General features: G+C 36.5%; 1 protein-coding gene across 5 annotated transcripts in view; it reads right to left on the bottom strand.

Annotated features, from left to right (window-relative positions):
- Positions 1 to 22616, bottom strand: part of LRMDA (leucine rich melanocyte differentiation associated) — a 691516-nt gene that overhangs the window by 301229 nt on the left and 367671 nt on the right. The window lies entirely within an intron of this gene.

The raw sequence follows: 22616 nt of genomic DNA, 5'->3' as shown, positions 1-22616 counted from the left end.
TGGGAATAGTTTTGGTTTGGGCCTGTCAGAAGAGTGAATGACAAGCATTAGTGGCAAAGGGAGTGCTGGCACTGCAACACATCCTTCACATGCTGGCAGGATGAAGGATGGGGGTCACTTAGTGAGTAGCCAGGATCCAAAACAAAAGGCTTCAGATATGGGGCCTGCAGGATGAATTTGTCAATGTCTTGTGCCTTCAGGCACCCAGCCTCGCCTGACCCTAACCTCCATTCCCAAGATAAATAACTCTGTCACAGTTCACCTTCATTCCCTGGACACAAATTTAAGTTGTCATCCATCATTTCTGCCAAGAAATATCATACCCCGCTAACAATAATAAATACAACTTCAAGTATCATTTCTTAGCAGTTACCCTACATGCAACAATAGGAAATGGAAAATGTTTTTTTTTTCTTTTTATTAACCACTTAATTTGCTTCTCCATGAGTCTCTGCAAACAAAATAAAATGTCCTCTACAAAATAAAATGCAGAATTACTCCAGACAGAGAAGACATTTACTTCCTTTTTGGAACTTTCTGTCCCACTGTCAAGCCACAGGTCAGACTGCAGAGAGCAGCTTTAAAAAGAAGCATTTCACATCCATGGAACATGGATGATAGGTTGCAAATAAACAGCATTCTAGAGGTATTTGTTCCCCTGATAGTAAAGTATAGGGGAAAAAAAGAACACCACTTCTGGTACCTATTCCAAACTTGATTCTTAATGGTTCCACATTCCAGTAGGAAAAAAAACACACATTAATCAAGTAAGGCTCATGGTATATGGAGCATATGCACAGACACACATTCACAGTTTATTCACCTACCAGACACCTAAAGATATGCTGAGATTGCATGACTTGGCAGGTGATCTACTATGCCTACCAGTGGGAAGATCATCACTGTATCTCTTGGCTGTTTTATAAAATGTGATGAATAAGGGAGATACGGTCTATACTATTTATTCACTTTCCAATGACATTTATACTGAAGGGATTTCCCCACCCTTCCCCAGTTTTTGGCAAAGATCAAAATACAGCTCAGGTCCCCGTTAAGGAGTTCTACGGGCACTACAACTGGAGGACAACACAAATATTATTAGAAAGTATACAGATTTCAAATTAGACAATTTAACATTCATCTGTCCAACAAAAACAAATTACAGCTTTTGTAGATGCAACTTACTGACCACTTATAATTCACAGTTAGAGGGTTCAAACATTTTTCTCCAGAAAATCAAGTCTGTGACCTTTGAACGGAGTACTGTACATTAAACATTTAAGTAACACTTAGCAAAACACAGAAACGGTATATTCCAAATGCAAGGACTCCTAAATGCTCCAAGCCCTGTTGACTTGGCATTCTGGAAGGGAGATGCAACTACTGCTGATGCCAGGTTGATACCAGGCAGCCAGACCTGAAGAAAATTTGCCAAGCCTACGCCCTATGGCATATTTATATTGTTACCACGTTCTGAGACTACCATTTCTGAAACTGCAGGAACAAAAGCCTCTATTCTAAATGTACTGAAACAACCACCACAACAATAGTCACACTTTTTGCACTTGCCTTTGCACAACCTGCTTTGGAAAAGCTTGATTCAGCCTGCATGATCTGTACAGTGCTGCGCAGCATGCTGTATTAAGCTAGCCATTTCAGCAAAGGGGTCATAACAGACTTGGTTTTGCCAAAGTCAAGATAAGGAGATCAGCAAACATTTCAGACAGTGCTTTCCCTCCCAAGTACCTTTAAAAGGCAAAATAATCCAGAGGAAGTAGCAGTGAGTTTATCAAGCTGTTATGAGTTTTCATTTCAGTTTATTTGACAAACCTAGTTTAGCAAATTCCCCTTAAATACTCTTTATTATATAAATAGTGGATTATTTCCAAACCTCACATTTTAATGTAAGACTCTGACTTGCCAAAGGAGTTCAGAGAAGGCCACCTCCTTGTCAACACCACAGAGCCTTATGGGATGTTAATAGGTCCTTTGTGAAAAAACATTGCTTGGGCTCTGGTCAGTGTCAACATCAAAATACACATTGTTCCTGAGTTATGTTATGCAAATATAATACTCTTATCATGAGAATCAGCAAATGGTTGGCAACTGGCAAGGAGAAGAAAGCACACATCCAAAACTGCTGCAGGGGAGGCATAAAACAAAATGACAAGCCATGAAGTGGGACAAAAGGCCTTGAAACACTAGAGGGAGTTGCCTATTGAAACAACCTTTCTTTCACAAGCCTAGCCTGAATACAAGGGTACTAGTTTCATAGATAGGCAGAGAAAATTGTGCGCAAATCTCCTTACACCTGTCTGGTTTTGATAATTTTTGCCATGTAATGTTATTAGCTGCTCAGTTAAAAAGGAGCTGTGTTACACAGGGGTTTGCTTATTAATTGTTGTTTTCATGTCATCAGAGCAGTGTGCACTTGGTGATTTAATCAGCTAAATTCAGAGCCCAGGGAGATGGGAGGGGTTGCCACACTACAGAGAGAGGGTGTAGACATTAACATAAATTTACATCCATATGTTATTTTGGTATTCGTTGAATTCTGCTTTTTTCACCTTAAACAGATGAAAAAACTAGCACCACGTAAAATTGGAAAGACAGCTGGTAAAGAAAGAACGAAAAATGTGTTCATCATCATTCAATGATACTGCCTAGAAAATCCAAGGCAACAACATCTATAATCGTAATATATAAGGAAATGCTGCCCAGCAATTGTATTCTGAAGTTGAAAAGCGTGCATACAATCCATGGAATAGGTTTTAGGTGACTTGCTGAAGTTTGCACTGTAACTTGCCATGTGCCTCACTTTCCCATCTGCATTACCTACCTAAGAAAGGATTGCTACTGTGAATTAATATGGAAAGCATTTTGAGAAGCTGAGGTAGGAATCAGTACAAAATACCAGCATTTTTAATGAGTTGTATTAGCGCACTCCAAGTATTGTCATGAATCCATTACAAAATAGGAGAGGAGTGCATACACATACATACAGCACAGTAAAAAATATGCAAACACCCCAAAAGGGACAAGTATAAAAAGGGAGAAATCCCGAAGAAGGGAACCAGACTAAAATTAGATCTGGCATGTTTTCTCCTAGTTCACAGCAGAAAAATTGTCTGAAAACAAACACAATCTTACCACTACAACAGAACCAGCACTGAAAGGGCAGTGGTAAGTAGCTGTTCCCCAGTTTAAGAAAGCTAATAAACATCACTAAGGTGTATTGCAGGTTGCTTTTCCCTGCTCTAATGACATGAAATGCCCATTATCTCACCCACAGGTACCATCTCAGTTACCTCATTGCAGGGCTCACACTCTGCTCCCAGAGGAGAGCAAGTGCTTCCAAGAGATTTCCATTGCAATTTCCCAAGTCACATCAAACCAACAAAACATCACAACGTATTCAGCATCGTCTCATTCAAATAGAAAAAACTTTAAGTTTCCACTGTAATTAACCCTATCCTCGTTAAGATAATTATGATCAAGTTCCCTGTCACAGCTAATATCACAGCATCATTGCCTATGGCTCACGCTTTGCCCTCATTATCTTACAAAAACATTACGCTAAACAGGAAACTGACTCCCTCTGCAAAAGGACTTAAGATGTTCTGTAAGCAGACAGTAAATAATCCTTTAGAATACAATGGTCTCAGAAATGTCATTTTATCCACGTCCTTCAGCTAATCAGTCTGATTTCTTCCAGCTTTCTCTTCTGTAATTCATTCATGATTTGTAACAAAGTTTTAATCATAAAGGAATGTCATGGCAGAGGTTTTTCCCTCTATGTGTATGCATGGCAATTGTCAACTACACTATTTCATACAGTCCCTCTGGCCTGATGGGGATTTGGTTACAATGAAACTAAAGAGCAGCTCTTCATTTTGGTAATATTTGACAATGAAAACATGAGAGTTTATAAATGAAAAAAAGCAGAAGCCTCTCGAGCAACGGACAAACGTTCGTAGTGTGTAGCTGTCCCTGTCCAGAGCTATCTGTTCAGATGTATATTCTGAAAAGGTGTTCCTCACATCCTACTCCACCCCTCTGCTAATAAGACAGCTGACTCAAGTCTAATGACTTTTTCCTCCTGTTTAACAGGAAAAGAGAGAGCAGTTAACAGTATGTAAATGTGAGTCTTTGGCTTTTGCCTTTAAATTGATTTGTACTCTGTTGACAAGAGATAGCCATTACCAGAAGTTAAAGACAGAGCTGTTACAAAACAGGAGCTTTTTAAAATGTCTTTTTTCTTGCCTTTTATGTTTTAACAGATTACAGGAGAGCAGAATCAACATGAGAGCCCTAGCACTAGATAATTTCATTATTTAAAGAACATAAATGTAATTTCAATTTCTTTAGCACCTGACAGCCAAGGCAGACAAATATATATATATATTTTTTTTTTACATTAATGAATTACTCTTCAAAAACCTGCTGAGCTTAAAACTCCATTTTGTAGTAAAGCAGAGAGAGGTTAAGTGACTAAAAAAAAGGTGACCTCCAGCAATTTTCTAAGAGACAAGAAATAAACCCCAGAGCTCCTGACTTCTAGTCCTTTGACTTAACCTCACTGAAGCAAAACAAAGAGTAATAAATAAATTATATGTATATAATACATATACATATAAACATAAGACAGACACATAAGTTTAGATTTTGCACAATTCCCTGGGAATCCAAATCATTTTCATTTTTACTTGGATTGATTCCTGTTCAATTTTAATTTCAATTTAATCAGAAATATAGCATACAAACAAGGGAAAAAATAAACAAGCTGTATCCAACTGTTCTTATAATGGAAAGGGTTTGTTGAATCTTCTGTGCAAATTAACTTGGACTGAAGCCTCTGTCCCAGTTCTACTCTCAAACTTGTTTTGGGCATTCTGTTCTAGACACACCTGTCACCTGTAAGAACAGAAAAAATATACAACCCATTTCGAAGAAAACAGAGCAACCAGAATTCTGTTCCAATTCCAAAGAAAACTACTTTATTATAATTACAAAAATACTCCAAATTGAAGTTTTGTGCATTTCCTATACATGAAGATAGCAATAGCAAATAAAGATTTATTTTTTCAGGGTGGTTTTCTAGTTTCAGAAATCAAGCAAGCAATAATGGAGAAGTCTTTTTTTTTTTTCTTTGTATAAACCAGTTCTCCATCAGGAGAATGCTCTGAAATAGCCGTACCTACATGCCTACATGCTGGAGACCATTTCTAGTGTGGGCCAGGCCCAAAATTAGACCATACAAGTCCTAAAATAGGAATCATGAATTTCTGTTCAATGGAGAACAAGCTTACCAATGTTACCAAAACATAAAATGTTTTGGTTTTGCCTAATATCAGAGAGAATATGAGTATTTTGCAAGATGTATAGAGGAAGCATTCAGCATCTGTTTCCAGCATTCTGTTCCCATATAGAAAATATATGGAAGCAGCTCTTTGAATAAAACTTAAGGCCAGTCTGTGAATATGGTCAGCAAAAGAGAAGATGGAAAGAAATGAATTGACCAGAATCATTAAATATCTATCCTTTATAAAGAGCTTACTACTGAGATTAAATCTGCATATTTGAAGTACAAGCTTCCAAAAGAAAGAAGTAAAGATCTCCGTAAGAAAAGATTAAACCTGTGTTATGAACTGAATCTACCATTAGTTTCTGAGTCTTTTCATATTAAAGGTCATACTTAACTCTCAGACATATACTGAAATGAATATCCATCCGTCATTCTTTTCTTCATACACCGAAAGCACATGAGACTACCTGGGATATTTTATTACCAAAAAAGGTAGACATGAAAACATCTTGCAGAAGAATCAAACTACAGCTATGTAAGCACATTTAAATGGGGGAGATTCACGTAAATCCAGAATCAACTGTTTTTTATAGTCTTGCTTTAAGTCTTAGACAGCAAATTCCATTGCTTAAAAAAAAAGCACAAACTACTCGGCCCCCACAAGCCACCACCCATCACTAAACCTTAAAGAAAACACAAACAAAATAAGAGTCAATAAATAGACAAAAACAAGATAATCTGGCTTTCTGAATTCTAAATATTAAGAGTTCACAATTCACATTTTGAAACCCTTTCCTACCAATTATAAAACAGAAATGCAGAATTTTTAACTTTTTTTTTTTTAAGAGAGAGATTTTGCTATTAAGCAGCAGCTCCTCAAACAATGGAAAACAACAATGCCGATTCATCTATCTATCTGTAGAAACCCATTTATTTATAACCCTTCGCAGCTAATGACAACAGATGAGCACTTCCAGAAGCTGAAGCAGACCTTCAGGTGAGGCTCAGTCAAGTACATATGTTAGGGGAGGCATGAACACAGCCAATATGTCCAAAGTCTTGCAATGAAACAAGAAGAATTTGCAATTTTAAGGTAATATAAGCTGTTAGAGCTGTGCCTTGTAAGGGTGCACTATATACCTGGTGAAATAAGTTACAAATCCTAATTACAGTTTCCAGTAGCTCTCATAACCATATGATGAGTCAACCATTGAGATCTTTAACCACCACTCTCTTCTACCAAGACTTTAGCCAAAAAAAAAATAATAATAATTTCTGGTCTAACTCTATTATGAAGCAACTAGACTGACTGGGTGGGGACTTAAATTCTCTGCTAATTAACCTCTCAAAGTCTCACATTTCACTGTGTGTGTTTAATACAGCTCTACTCAAGAGGATATCCAAAAAAAGAGAGCTCAAGCTATATCACTCATATCAAGCTTTTTTTTGCTGAACTACTTTTTTATATTACATCTTTAGGATCAAACACACCAAGATTTTATATGATATTACTGCTACAATTTTGTGTAAATTTAAATAAAATGACAATCAGTGTAATAATATAGCCTATGGCAAGCCAGTTTTCACATAAACTGTATAAAATATTTTAAAATAATACAATATGGATTACAAAATGAGCTCTTAGTCATCTAATGATTGAGCACGTAGCATGTAACAAAACACAGTTTGCAAGACACAGCTAAAAATTACCCAGCATAGAGCAAGTGACTGCAAGCATTCATATTTTATCAAAGGGCATTCTGGAAAAAACACCACTAGGAACTCCTTGCAGTTCAATGTATGCACCACTTCAGTAAGTATGGACTTTGCATCCTTCTGCTAAAATTTCCTGAAAGTATGAATGACAAATAACAAGGATAGAAGAGTTGAGGGGAAAAGCTTTGGATGTGAACGTCTCTTGCTTCATGTTTTCCCCCAGTCTTAACATGGAATTCAGTCACAATAAAACAAATGGCATCAAAACTCATTAAAAAAAATGTAAGAAACTGCTGTTTCCTGAACTCAGAAGAATTCAAGGAAATATAAGTGATTAGAAACAGAAAAAGAACAAATCAGGGTTTAAAAATTATAAACCTACCTGTTAAAAAAAATAATAATACAACTAAAACCCTAGAAATGTATTTATTCTTAAAAGCTCTTCACGATTCCACGTGTTAAGTTGAGAAGCTATTTATAAACCTTCTAAAAACAGTATTATAATGGAAATATGAGCAAATTTAAGCACAAAGGCAGTGCCATAATGAAAGCTGTATCTTGGATCAATCTGTCACTCTGCAATTCAGACAGTAACCTGACCCCTCCCCTTTTGCACAGCGAAGGGGGAGTAACAAGCCTGTAGAGTGAGTAGAGTAAAGCCCATTTCGACTACTAGTGTTCAGTGAGAAGGGGGAAAAGTAATTTTTCTCCCATCTTCCACAACAACCAAGGCTGAGGATTGACAAGCAAATTGACGCACTGCTCAGAGGGCAAAAGATAAATGTTTGATGAATTGGCCATTGCTGGAGGAGTGATGGGCTTCATATGTGCATAATGGACTAGCTGCCGTTCAATTCAGATTGCCTGCCAAGATAAGAAACCATAATGAATGGACCAAGCACAGCCTGTGCCATAAGAAAGTATAATCTGACTAGTTTTAATAAACTTAATAAAAAAGATGAAGCAGAGAGAGGCAAGGGGACTGGCCTTTGTGACCAGCTCTAAGAGGTGAGAACGACTAATAGACTGCTCAAGCATGATAGCAGAGAATTGTTAATGGATATAACACTGGGTCTCTTGATGGTAAAAAATATCTTTAGAACAACTGAAAATCACAGGGATCTACATATGCACATAGCGTAGACACTGTAAGCACTTGTTACACAGCATATAACTGTCATTTATTCATTCTTTCTTTCTGCTACCTACCCCGCACTTTTTCTCCCTTATTTCCTCTATCCCCTTTGCATAGTATCTTACTCCATACAACAAACCAATAATTTTACCAACAACCCTCCAGAATCAAAATAACCTTCTAAATAAAACCCAACAGAATGCAGGCTGTTTCTGACAGAAATGTTTTGGCTGTACAACTATACCACTAACATTCACTCCCAGTGGAGAAACATCTTTTACCATCAGAAGTGTTCACGGTGCAATTTCATTTGCTTTTGCAAGCTGTTTCCACCAAATATGGAAAATTTGCCAATATGTCTATAGCAAAAACAAACAAGCAAACAACAAAACTTTCTAGCACAGACAAGACTAAATTGCCAGTGCTAGTCCTTTTGGTCATGTATTTGCTAAATTGAAAATGAGTTTCCAGCTGATACTGTTCCCCTCTGTATCCACAACCTCTGTTCTGACCTTATGCAGCACCAGCCAGCACTACAAAAAAAAAAAAAAAAGCTAACAAAAAACACTCAAACACAACAACAAAGGCTACCCATACAGTATTTTACTGTATATTGGCGTATTATACTCTGGTAATTATTACGATTCTCATGGTGAGTAGCATATGCACACAGGACCATTTTTGCTTTCCTTTCTCACTATTTAGCCACATGAACAGCAGTGGCTCGCTTTCTGAACCTTACCAGACATTCAGACTTGAATCTGTGACTGCAAATGCTGAAGAAGTCAACAAGAGAAAAATCAGTCCTGACTTTTAAAGCAGCAAGATTAGGCCAACGATCTATTTCTTTGTTAAAGATGCTAAGGGCACGAACACACCCTTTTGTGTGCATGTAACACACAGTACTTGGCCAGGCAGAACTGTTCTTCTCTAAAGCTAGACAAGACAGACAGAAAAACAAAAAAAAGAGGCAGACTGCAGAAAGATCTGCTTGATAAAGGAAAGCTAGAAAACTCATCATACAGAATAACATCATTGTTATGCATGCTTGCTAGTTTGCTTGTTTTTACTATTTTCCTTTGATGATGAAAAATAAATAAGGAAGCACAAAATCCTCTACTTTAAGTATTCAGATTACCACCCCCTTGATGTCACTTATGTAGCCTGTGTCATATTTTAAGCAGAAATGATTATATGCAAGATGGATGTCTAGTTTTCAGTATAAATTTTATCCAACTGCAAAAGGAAAGTAACTCATTATCAAGCAGCTCAGTAAGGCTCCCACTAGTGAAGAAAATAAAGTTTTACGACAAGAGGGTCTCTCCTGTCTCTCCCTGTGAGTGAGAAAGTGAGTGCAAGAATAAGACAGAAAGGGAAGGCTCAGGAGTGCTGTGTGAATTATAGACTGCCTCTCAAGATTCACAGCTCTTCGTGGTAGGAGGTTAATATTCTCACATGTCATTAGGTCTGCTGGCTCTACTGATGGCTCATTGAATCAGGCAGCAAATTATTTCCTCATGCTGCAGAGGACACCACACTTCAAAGGGAAGGAGCCAGGGTCAAGACGGCTCTCCAGTTCGATTAATGAGTTGGGATCAGCAAAGGTTGCCTGTAGGTAAGAATGTGACTGAAGCTTTTGACAAAGCTGACTTTTTGAACAGGACTTGACCCAGGCCCCTTACTCTCCTCCCCACCAAATTTTATTTCCAGCATTTGCCTCTGACTGACCTGCTCAGGCTTGTTGGGATAGTTTTGACCTCCTCAGACTTTGTTACCAGACACAGGAGCTGTCTGCCTATGTTTGATGAGTCTCTCCCTAAAGGCCACACCAGGATCATCAGAATACTTTGGAGCTGGACAGCAAAATAAAATGAAGTAGATTGATATATATATATATATTTTAATTTTTGCAATAAATTTGTTGAGAAGAGGGAAAAAGGAAAAGAATAAAATATTTCAGATTTCAACATTAATATTTCTAAAAACTATCTGCAGATAATAACACAAAAATTGTTACAAGCAAATATATGTTCCGGCTTACATAGATTTGCTAAGAATATTCCTAGCAAATAATGCGTTATGAAGAATATTCCTCTAACAAGTTTTTATTTTGATTTTCGTGGTGGCAAGAGATAACAGAATTAAAACTCAACAGACACAATATTCACCTTCTTCTAAAAGCTCAAAGGTATTCTTAGGCTGATGTCTCTGAAATGCTTAAATGCATATTTAAATTAACAAAGCACTGAAGTGAGATTCATTGCATTACTTTTATACATACATATATATACAATCAACTTAAATGGCATTTTCTCAAACAAAAACCTATAATTGAATCAACATGTAAACCACTGTTAATAAGCTTCCAAAAATGACATCACTTCTGATTACTGCAAGAAGTGTTTGTTGTTGTTGTTGTTTAGTTTTTTTTATCAATTACACCAACAAAATTGTTCACACAAGCTTCTGAATATTTAAAAATTTTGTTATTTTTTCAGGCTCAAAAGAAATTTATATGCTAAATTTGCAGCGTATTTTAAAAGTTTAAGGTAAATTATCAGTCAAAAATGTTCACGGATGGCAAAAAAAAAATCTCTGTTCAAGATTTGCAGGCTTAAGTTTTATGTTAGGACAGCTGTCTGTATTGGAAAGCCACACTTCTAGTTTTGAAATTAGAGTACTTTTATTTTAAAATGTACCAAGCAAACAACAGTTCTGATAAACCTCAAAATACAAAGCTGTGAGATTAGTGCCTTAAAAAGATCAAATCACTTAGGCATCTAATAACAGTTTAGGAAATTTAACTTTCAGTGTATATTTAAAAATCTTTTAGTGATCTCAGAGTGTAAGGCAAATTTTCATCTTTAACCTTCTATGTTTCTTTTTGCATTCAAACCATTATTTGTAATGGATTTCCTTATTGTAACTAGCACTTAAGCCCCAAAAGGGAGTAAACAGATTATTGGATCCATAAAACTTAGCATAAAAGCATAGAATATATGTATATAACTGAATCGAGTAAGAGTAACTAGAATCCTTTCAAGGAGACTACCTAACTGCTAAACAGTACGTATTCCATATGGATGTGCTTTAATTCTAAAATGCAAGTATACACAAGAAAGAGAGACAGCCTTTTCTTTCCCTGATGTCTGTGCAATCTCTAGTGAATTGTATACTATGCAAGTGAAAGCTTGCAACACCAGAAAAGCCCTAAGAGGGGAAACGCTTCTTCATGGGCTTGTTTAAACAAAATAACTTCGTTACAGGGTCTGTCATCTGTGTTAACATTATATCCTGTTTCATCTTTTTTCTCTAGAAAGCTAGCAGCATACCAGAGATCGTTTGTGAAATGTATATATGTCTTATATAATAGTTAGCAGGAAGGTATGAATCCCATACAGAAGAACAAGTCCAGCTGGAGTAGCATGAATCTGGCCATTTTGACACCCTCGGGAAGAAAGAGAAAATAGCTGCGTTTGGGGGAAGGAGGAGCCACTCAGTAGATATAAAGCAGAAATAGAATCACCATCAGTTTCGAAGCATCATCACCAAAGCTTCTGGTTTTAACTCCAAGGATGGCAAGAAGGGATAGCTAGAGACAGCACTAAATCGGATGGTGACAGAACTGAGAAGATGCATTGCTGACACCTGGATCTGAAGCAGAATCTCCCGAAAGCCATTTCAGGAATCCTAGAGAAGGTGGATTCAGCAATTGCAAAGGTGCTAAGTATATTCATGGGTCAAGTTTTGTATTTGTTCTTGTTTCTACTCCTAAAACTAAAAGTTTATGGTTATGTCTTACTAAATATGTTTGTTTTGCTTTCGGGCATATCTGGTGTTTGAGGAGAAGGTAGTACCAATTAACAGGGTGCAGTGTTTCTAGAGAGGCAGCAAATCTAAATAAAGACAATAAGAACAAGGAGTCCTGTACCAAACTCAAGATGAATTAGAAGGCCCAGCTGCAACGAGTACTGTTTTATACCAGCTTGGATACAGTCCATCTGGGGAACTGTCGAGGCAATTATGGAGTTTTGGAAGGAACTTGTAAACTCATAAATCACCCTTGCAAAGAGCAGAAAGCAAGGAAACACCCCATGACTTTTGGGAATCATTACCACACACTGGACTCAATCAAACAGCGTTGCATGATTACTGCCCAGGACTGTTTGTACAATTTTTTGTGTGTGTGCAATTGGACCTTATGGTAATCCTGTAAAGATTTATATATAAAAGTTCAAATTCAGAGATAAGCATGTGCTCATAACCTTCCCTGATCTTAATTTCTGATAATGCTTCAATATAGTCTGTTCATTAATTCTCTCTAGTCAATGTTGGTTTTTCGTTTGTTTTTGTTTTTACACTTCAATTAAACAATTACTGCAATATGCACTAACATTGTTTACATAACTTTTTACATAAGTAAACAGCAAAACCATGGTCAAAACAAATAATGTTCTTAGTTTACTTTTAATGTTCATTTTATTTTTATTTTGGTTATTTTTCCCATTGCTCATATTATGCAAAATAACGAGTGATATTAACATATTACCTCGGGAATGGAAGCAAAATATTAAATAGTTAAATGCGTTTGTTCAAAAGAACATGCTAGAATTCAACCTCTGAAAAGACAAAGATTGTCACTCTTAAAAATGTGAGCAAATAAAATTTTCTAGAAATGGACAGGGTGGACATTTCTTTCAATTCATAGGTCATTAAAAAAAATGGAAGACACACCTCAGAAAATTCTGGATAGTGTCCTGTTGTCAGAGTAATGGCGCTGCATTGCTACACAGCAAGTATATTTAAAATTGAACCATATAAAAAATAGGCAGGAAAAAGTAGAAGGTGATAATCTTACAGCCCAAGAGGACAGACTAGAGTATCTAACGTAGGGGTTGGTTTATTAGTGGTGCCTCCTCTCCCCTCCCCATCACTAAATTAGTAAAATTGCATGAAATCTGATTAGGAACGTCCAGTCCAGTATAAATCCCACCTTTAAAAGATACACAACCATGTATTTGATAGACTATGGATGAAGAAGGGGATGATGAGCAAATAACAAAATACACTTCGAGTTGTCATGGTGCCTGTACTTATTCAAATATGCTTCACACCTGAGAGCAATACAAAAAGTCCTACAATCACCTTACAGAGCAAGGGAACCACCCTAAAGACTCCCGAAGCAGCAGAAAATCCTGTAGCACCTTGTGTCCTCCTGAGCAGCTTCTCGGGGACACTTACCCTGGTCAGTGATGGAGTGCCCTGACAGGAAAGAGTCACACTGAAAAAACAAGCTAGTGTTAATGCTCTGTGCTGCCCTGGAAAGAGGCTTGGGATGGAGTTTTTTCCATGTCTAACAAAGAGATGCAAGCTTCTCCACAGCATACTTGAAGACAACATACACTACAGGTTAGGAAAAGGGAAGCAAAAGGAAGACAACACTGAACTTTGAAATCTTCTTTCTTTCGTGACTTACCATCATACCAACACATACAGAGCCAGCTGAGGAACCAGAAGAGGTCATTCTAAATAGCATTATTTTAGAATCAACCATATTTTCTATCATGTCAGAATAAAAACAAAGACCATAAGAAATGGAGATTGAATGCTGAATTACAGGTAGAATAAACTAATGGCTAAGAATGTGCTATTATATGCACTATCAAGCAATTCTTTAATTTTATACGCACTTAAGTTAACATATTTTGAACATAAAACTCAATATAAAACTCAAAGTCTGTAGAACAAAGCTGTTTTTTTCAAGCTTTAGTTGCTGAGTAAACACTGAGTAAAAAAATTTAAAGATGTAACCGAGAAGAGAGGCCTGACTATTTAAGCTGCTATGGCCTCCAGATTTTCAGTCTTATTATCTGTAAAAAGAAACACACAAGTGGTTGCAGCTTACTGTGCTTGAATCCTCAGAGGGTGAGTAATACAACCTTTAATAAAATTCAAATTAATAAGAAACCCAAACCCTACCTCTTCAAAGAGTACAGATAGCACTTGACTGAGTTGAATCATAAACCTGATGCCACTTCAAAATGCACCTGCCTTCCCCTCAGTGAAATGGTTGGGCCTTGCTGTGTGGAAGTGCTGGAGATTCCTAAACATCAATTCATCCATTTGAAGTCTACACTGCAGTCATCAGCATAACTTCAAACTATGCCATATGCTCACTCTTTGCCCATAGAGGAATCTGATGACAATTAGATTTCTGAGGTGCACATAATTTGCTCAAGCCACAAAAATAAAGATGCAATTTACCTTACGCATGCTAATGTGAACACAGCCAGAGCATGTTGAAAGAAAACACACAAGTCAAGTATCACAGCACACATGCGTATGAACTCATCCTTACTGACGCAATTAGTTTAAATAAATAAATAAATAAATAAAAATTAAAGCAGCAAGTCCCAGTCCTCACATTACCGTACCTCCAAGCACGGTCACAGGGACCACGAGTCGCCAGTGCCTCTCCGTTTCCAGAGACCACATCAAAGCACTTTTGCTGCCTCATGGCCCTTTACACAGCAACTTCAGCCACTTAGGAAAAAATGGCTAAATAAAGGCTTGGACTTAAAACATTAAAAGAAATAAATTGACAGGATTTCGTCTCAAAACCTTGTCTTGTCCTTACTGAAGGCTAAAATAAACGTAATTTTTGTTAAAATTAAAGCAAAAATTAAATCATCTTATTATGTAATTGGAACTAGGCCTCCGGCGCTAGCAGTAAAGAAGGGATTAAGGCCTGCACCACCTGGGTTGTCATTCTCATGGGCCCCATTACCACCCCCTTATTCGTTTTTATAGCCAACAGATTAAAATGCTAGCGCCGCAATCTTTGATCTTTCACTTGCTGACACAAATCCTTTCAAGCCTCCAACGTTTTCTGCTGAGGTAATTAGTACTAATTAAAAGGTTTCCAACAGCCTTTGCTCTACTTTTTCCCTCCAAAGAAATTGCTTTTACAAGTGCCTTCCATCTTTGAAATGTATGCATCGTTCACTTTCTTCTTTATCTGACTCTCAGAGATCAAGTAGATTAGTGACTCCATTATTCCCCAAGACAAAGCCAAACAACAGGTTTTTACTATCTCCCTGACCTGTTGAGGTGCAGGGTTTATATTCAGAAACAAGTCCCTATGCTTGTATTAAAAGACAGTCCAATTATGCACTAACAGATACAATGCGGGGTTTCTACATTTAAGAATGGACATCGTTTAAAGATGTAGTGTTTTCTCAGAAGAGAAAGAGGCAACCGTTCACTAATCCAACTGACAAGTTGTAGAACTAATAAGAGGTCTTGCTTAGTTTTCTTTTTGTATATTTGTGTATCAGGCAAGATGCAAACAATTTCTTTCTCTTCTTTCCCTCTCCTCCCACCCTTTCCTCCCCTTTCTTCCCCAATTTTAATTTTTGATTCACGTTTGCTAGTTTAAAAATATAGTTTAGGGAGTACCTCCTTGAAAGATTTTCAAAGGAGAGAAAGTCCTGTCTGAAGTAGATTTTGTTACTGTAATTAAATAATGTGCCCTGTTACAAGCACACTGATGGCTGGAAAAATAATTACTGAGATGAAAACACTTTTATAGTATGTCTGAAGTACTAATGAAAGTCCAAGATTAAAAAATCTAAAAGCTGCAGCAAAAAAGGAACAATGCTTTGCATTGAGAAAGGGCTATGTTTTGAATTTACAGGTTTTCAAATGATCGTTCAATCGACATGAGCACTATATGGATCATTTTTCTTTATGAAAACCTGGAAGCTTTATGCCTGCTGTGATAAAAATAAATTACACTTCATGCAGCAAAAGTGCTATTCAAAAAAGAGGACAGTTCTCAAGCTCTTAAAGTTCTCACTTCCTATTGAAAATGACAGCAGCTCTCTCTCATGCTGTAGTATCTCTGGCACAATAGATCAGAAATCATACACAGAGCCACAAGAGGCTATCTAACTTATCATTATATGCACAGGGGTCTATTCTCCTCTCGTGATGCAAGCACAAGGCTCCTGCTGGCACTAATGGGAGCTACACGTGTGTATCAAGGACAGAAACAAAGCGACAGTGCACCAACTTTCCTAACCTTAAGTTAAAATAGCCAGAAACGAAAGTCAATAAATTGTCTCCTGTTCGTGCCAGCTCTTCTACTTCACTTTCACAATTTTTCTACTACGGTAGTAATTTCTTTTTGTGTAACTTTCCTCAAGAGGATCTAAAAGCACTACAATCTCATCAATTCAGCTTGTGTTATTATGCCCCTGTGAAGTCAGTTTTATCTGACATATCTTGCCCAAGGTCATATGGAAATTATATGACAGGGCCAGGAATTGCACACATTGGTATCCTGGTAGTTCCCTGTTTCAACCAGCAGGCCATACTCCTCTATGCATGCGCTACATCCAATAGTAGTCTTAGAAGCTGGAGCTAGGATAATCCTTACAGCCATGGAAATGCTGAAAAAAAGGTCCTTTACCTTTTTTGAAAGACCTGAGTCTTTCAAATAATTTGTTGTACATTCAAAATACTATATGAAGCAAGCAAAATCAAAACAGTCTGTGAATCATCTAATGTAGTGGTTCCAGTCTCCTCACCTTCTTAGCACATAGTCACCATTACCATAAAACATGAGGCCATCCCTGCAGAATCAACATGAGTTAAGAGAATACCATACCTTAGTTTTAGGCACACACAAGTGAAGCAGATCATGTGGAGCCCTCAGCCAAATCCAGACAGATGTGAGAGCCAGACAAACATATTCACAGTCTCTTCCATCAGAGATGTCTTTAGAAGCAGTATAGCTATTTTTCACGATTAACATAATGTATGTTAATACAGGTTTTCATGTCTATTAAATGTTAAATTCTTAAATTCCAATTAAATTACAAATTCTGAAATTTGTAAGGAATTGGAATTTGGACCATAGCATGGAGGAAATTGGATTTAATGAAAACAAGGTGAATATATACGTATGTATGTATCTTTCCATATGCCAGAACAACATTTTACATCACTACTGAGAAGGTGATAATAATGTAATCTGACGGAGGCAACCTGCCATATACTCGTCTAGTACTAAAATAGCTAGTGATTTTAAGGCTAGGTTAACATTACCAAAAGACTTTTGAGAGAGTCTTTGGGTCTCTCATCTTATGTAATCAGAATTTATGAGGAAAGAGATTTCACCTGAAAAACAGAAAAATTCTGAGAAAAGATGACGACAGAGAAGAAGGCTATATAGAAGGGGGGTGCCTGAGATTAAAACTATAGCAAATTATCTATCACTTCAACAAGACCACTCTCATGGACAAATTTGGATGAGTAACACCACAATGTACAAAATAATTACTCTGCCTTTAAAATTATAAGGTGCCAAATTACTGCCACTTCTTTAATTTGAGCTTTTAATGTTTATTCTTGGTTTTGCACATACAAACTGCTTTCATGTTCATCAGAGATACCTTTTTCTCAATAGCTGTAATTCTCTCAAGAGCAAAAAATTAGAGATGCAACTTTAGGGAAAAGAAAATCCATAATCATGAAGCTCACAATAAAATGACATGCTTGCAGCACAGTAGGCAATGTTAACATACATACATATAGCAAAAAAAGGAAAATGAGTGTCGTGTTTAATGCTTCAGAGACTCTGGAAATGAAGCTATCTCAATATTTACTAAATAGATCAAAAAAAGTAAAATGACAACATCTGATAGACTTCTTGATGAGAAAAAAGTTGTTTGGCTACTTTACAAGCTTTTTAGGTAATTGGGGATTGGTTTAAATTCCAATGGTATCAGATCAATAAAGAAAAGGGACAAAAAGTCACTGTCTTACGTAGGTATTCAGTTGAGACTCTTTCCAGACTGTAAACAGTTGCTGTAGCCTTAAGGTTTCATCTGTCATCTACTATGGGATGCAAGGACCACAAGCAGCTAGCCTTTTAACATATAAGGAGAGGAAGGGAAGAAAAGCCCTCCCACAAAAGAGATATCAGATGAATTTTCGGAACTCATAAAAATCTTTAGTATTGACTGAGGTGGGGGTGTGATGAGGGAATACATTACATATACTGCATCCTAAGTCTTCTACCTGCTTCTTCCCCACCCCAAAGGGTAAAAAAAATAAAATAAAATACATTAATAACCTTCAAATCTGCCCTGACATCTCAGTACAGTGTGCATGTGATGAAAAACCAGTAAAGAAACATTTCAATTTGAAGTTTCCAAGGGGTAATTATAAACAAGAGGGAGAGAAAAATATTTTTGAAATTATGAAAAATACCTTGACAGTGTCTCCCTTAGACTCACATTTAGCCCTTGAAAAATATTCTGCCAAAGGGTGCATTTTGACAGGGAAAAGATGAAGAGTAGAGAGAAGAGGCAGCAGTCTGTCATAATTGATGACGCTGCAATGCAAGTTGAAGTCAAGACTGAATATTTACAAAACTCATTCAGGGTGAGACTTTTAAAAGGGGAAAAAAAAGCTAACAAGCAAACAAGGATGGACCCAACCTTTTGAAAACACGGTGGGACTACACCAACCAAGATTAATTCAATACAGTCAATACAAACATATCACATATGCAAAATAATTCAAGGGACTTTTTCATAATTCAGTATTGTATGAGCTTTAATACAAACTAAAAATGCTGGAAGATGGGGGGGGTGGGGGGGGGGAGTGGGGGAGGGGGATCTGTAATCTGTAGGGCCTTATTTGGAGATACATTATTTTAACCCATTGAAGAATGACACAGCTGAGCTGAGTGACTTCAGTTACAATAGGACACCAATGCTAGAATTTTTGACCCCAAATTATTTGTTTAAGCCAAGCTCAGGCCATCAGTTTGCAATTTTACAGTGTCGTAATAATTAAGCCAATCTGAGTAAAGATCACTACATTCTTAAATTCCCATTCTTTGCTTTTACTATGAGACCTTACCCCTTCCCTTCTGTGGCACACTGACTCACATGAAATCCTATGGTTATGCCGTTCAGGGATAAGATCTAGTCAAAATTGGCCTGAAAGGAAAGGCAAGAAGGAGAACTGCAGCAAGCTAAACTGATCTGCCTACTTTGTTACTAAAGACTATTTGATGGACAAAGTGACTGTGTATTTTGCAGTCTCGGTCCAGCTGCAAGTGGGGAGGTTCTTGAAGCAAATTCATCTGGTACTTTTGCTATCAAATTCAAAGCAAAAGACAGATTCAAAATGAACTTGGAGACTAAACTTGTCTAATTATTAACAGTGATGTGTCCAAGGTCAGGGCAGAGGTTCATCAGTAAAGCAAAGCAATTCTGTTCCCTGCTCCATAGAGATCGTGGAGCTCATCTTCAGAAGTTGTCAGTCTGGCACTTTTCAACAACACTGAATTCAACTTCATTTAAACAAATACAACTAACCCTACTCCCAAAGTGTGATGCATGTGTCTTGATACTAGCGATAAAAGTTGGGCACAGATGTATGCAAGGCAACAAACCATCTAAATGTGAGTTGACCTAGCACTTATAAAATTGATAGAAATTACAAAGACTACAGGAGTAAACAGGGTTCGAACTAGTATTAGATAGACATCAATAATGATGCCATATTTATTACTTGGAGTGTTAAAAGTTCACAATTTGGGCATGTAGTTAGTCTCCATATTTGCCATGTGTTCTAACTACAGGACAAATTTGTAGCCCCATATATTTATATACAATGAGCCTTTTTTTTTTAATAAATAAAAAACTGTTTAATGTATGTTTCATATCACTAAAGAAACTTGTCAAAAAACTAGTATCTTTCTTTTCAACAATTGTTAGGTCTAAATTGCCTGAGAAAAAAAAAATTCTCTCCATGTTCCTCATATTCATTATTTGCACAAAGAAAAGGTGTGTATAAACATATAACAATAAGGCATACAAGTGAGCATGAGATATGTGCCTTTTAGTCCTGAAACTGTAGAGGCTGTTTTGGTAAGGCTGCTCTCAAGAAAACCCAGTCACCCAAACTTTAACACACTGTATGTTTCTAGCTTTCCCATTAATCCAGCCTCCTCCAAAATACTTAAAGTTTAGAGCTAACAGAGCCCTGGCAAAACATCCATCCAGGCCATCAGATTGTGTAGCTCCCGTATAACATAACTTCAGAGGTACACAAGAAGCAGTTATCCCTGCATTATAGCTGCCATTTCACTAAAAATAAACCTAAATTAATTCAAATATTGCTTCTTCTCCCAATAGGAAAAGCAAAGCAAAGAGGTAATATATTTGCCCTGCAAAAAGGTAATATATTTTTAGGTTTTCCAACCGCTTCTAAACAAGGAAAGGAAATAAGAAATTAGCCTTACGCTGTAAGGTTATATTCCAAGTATAGCAGGAAGAACAATGCAAATAAATTGGATTTTTTTTTTTTCTGTCTATTAAAAGGAACAAGAACAGCATCTATTAAAGTAGCTAGGAAGCTAAAAGAGGTATAATTTCTGTAGTGTTTCATTTAACTTTTGTTTGCAGACCTCTAGATTACCATGATTCTTACCCAATATTTCAAAATGGAATATATGTAAAAATACATAGGTATGTTTCTATTTTTTCAATGCTACAGATGCTTTGCATTGGTACTTTAATGGTCACACTGTCTAATAAACTGAGTGGATTGTATGAAACAATTATTTTCTTACTGATGTTGGAATCTCAGATTTATTGTTGTTCTAAATTTCACATATATCCAAGACTGCATTTGTATTATTTAAGAAGAATAAAAAGGAAGTGAAATTTCAGTTGTTGACGTATACTGGTGGTTTTAAAAATGACAGACTACGTGCATTATTTTAGAAGATTTCAAGTAATGACAGGCATTTTTAATTTAAAGAATGAGCACAAATGAAACTTGACTAATAAGAATATACAGAAGTGCCAAATCCATAAAATAAATGCCACAGCTGATACTAAGATATGCACAGATTATATAACAAGAATTTTTGCACACACTTTTCACACAAATTCATTATGACAGACATATAACAAGAAGATATTGCAAAAGCAAGTTATTCATACAAAAATATCGTGGTAACATTGTTGAGCTTGAAATAGAAGCTAGTAAGATTTTCAGTCCATGAATGGAGTTACACTCAGAATGAAACAAGTACAACTGCACAAGAGATTTGCTTTTAAGGTGCATGCACTACCATAAACCTGCTCTAGATCCCACGTAATGGGCATTCTATAATACCTCAGTTATTTGAATTTTGCTGTCAATTGCTTTCAATTTTAAAAGGATTTTCTTTAATCCATTATTCTTGAACAAAGTAATGATTTTTTTTTATTTTTTTATTTTTTTTTTTAGAATTCTAACACCTTACCATTGCCACGTTAGGTAAGAAAGTGTTGGGTGTTCTTCCAGATGCAGTTTATTTGTATTCTACAACTAAATCAAAGAGTATTTAGGGTGCCTCCCACATCTCTGCTTACTACTTGCAGACAGAATGTCCTTAGTGAACCACCAAGTGGAGTCAGCACTATCTAGTAGATCGCAAAAGAAACACTCATGGATTATACTTTCGTATTATCCTTGAAAATATTAGAAGAATAGTAGTAAAGCATATTTATTCAGTGTTTTAAGACAGCTTCAAATGATCTGATGCAATAGACATTTTCTTCTGAAAAATAAAAAAGGATGAGATAATGCATTTCAAGGTCAATTGAAACAAGGGTGCATATGGAAAAAAAGGTGTTTAAACCACAGCAGATTTAACAGCTTAACCAATAAAGCTGCTCTAGCCTTCAGTCAATGGGAATCAAAACAATGATTTCAAACTATTTTATTCAATCTACAGGCAGGATTACGAGGTGATAAAGCTTTTTCCTTCTTTTCTTTACTAAAGAAGCAAACGTTTCTCCTATTTTTGAGGATTTCTTTCAGTAAATTATGCACACTTTTCAGGACTACAGCCACAAGGACACAGACTTTCTTTAAAGTTTGTAGGTGTATGTCCTTGCATTTATTACCACAGGGCAAAAGTACTTACACGTATGCTCTCTGGAAACCTGAAATTGCAAGGAATTTAGATATTATTCTATTTACTAAAACTGATTTTCAAACCTCCAGTAAGCCCCCCCCCCCGCCAAGTATTATCTAAACAGCACTTCTTTTTTCCTTCCTCAAATGAAGCCATTTGCTAACATAAGCAGAACAAAGGTTGATGACCCAAAATACAATAAATTACTGCATTCAGATTCTTTATGATCATTGAGGGTTTTCCTTAATAATCTGAAAAGTACTTATGAGGAATTTAAATCATCACGTTTATTCAAAGTTTTTCTTCTCTCTGCTCCTGCCTTCTCACCCTCTCCATGTATATGTCGACTTGCTGAAGTTTATAAATCCTTCAGAATAATATTTCAGCTTTTCATAGCAATTAACATATCAAATATCAGTGTACAAGGGGACTGTACAAAGCAATTCCATAGTAAATTAGTCTGAAAA

This window comes from Cygnus olor, chromosome 7 (genome assembly GCF_009769625.2).
Source record: "Cygnus olor isolate bCygOlo1 chromosome 7, bCygOlo1.pri.v2, whole genome shotgun sequence".
Taxonomy (NCBI): Eukaryota; Metazoa; Chordata; class Aves; order Anseriformes; family Anatidae; genus Cygnus; species Cygnus olor.
The sequence above is the reverse complement of the archived record's forward strand: the minus strand, read 5'-3'. Positions and strand labels throughout refer to the sequence as shown.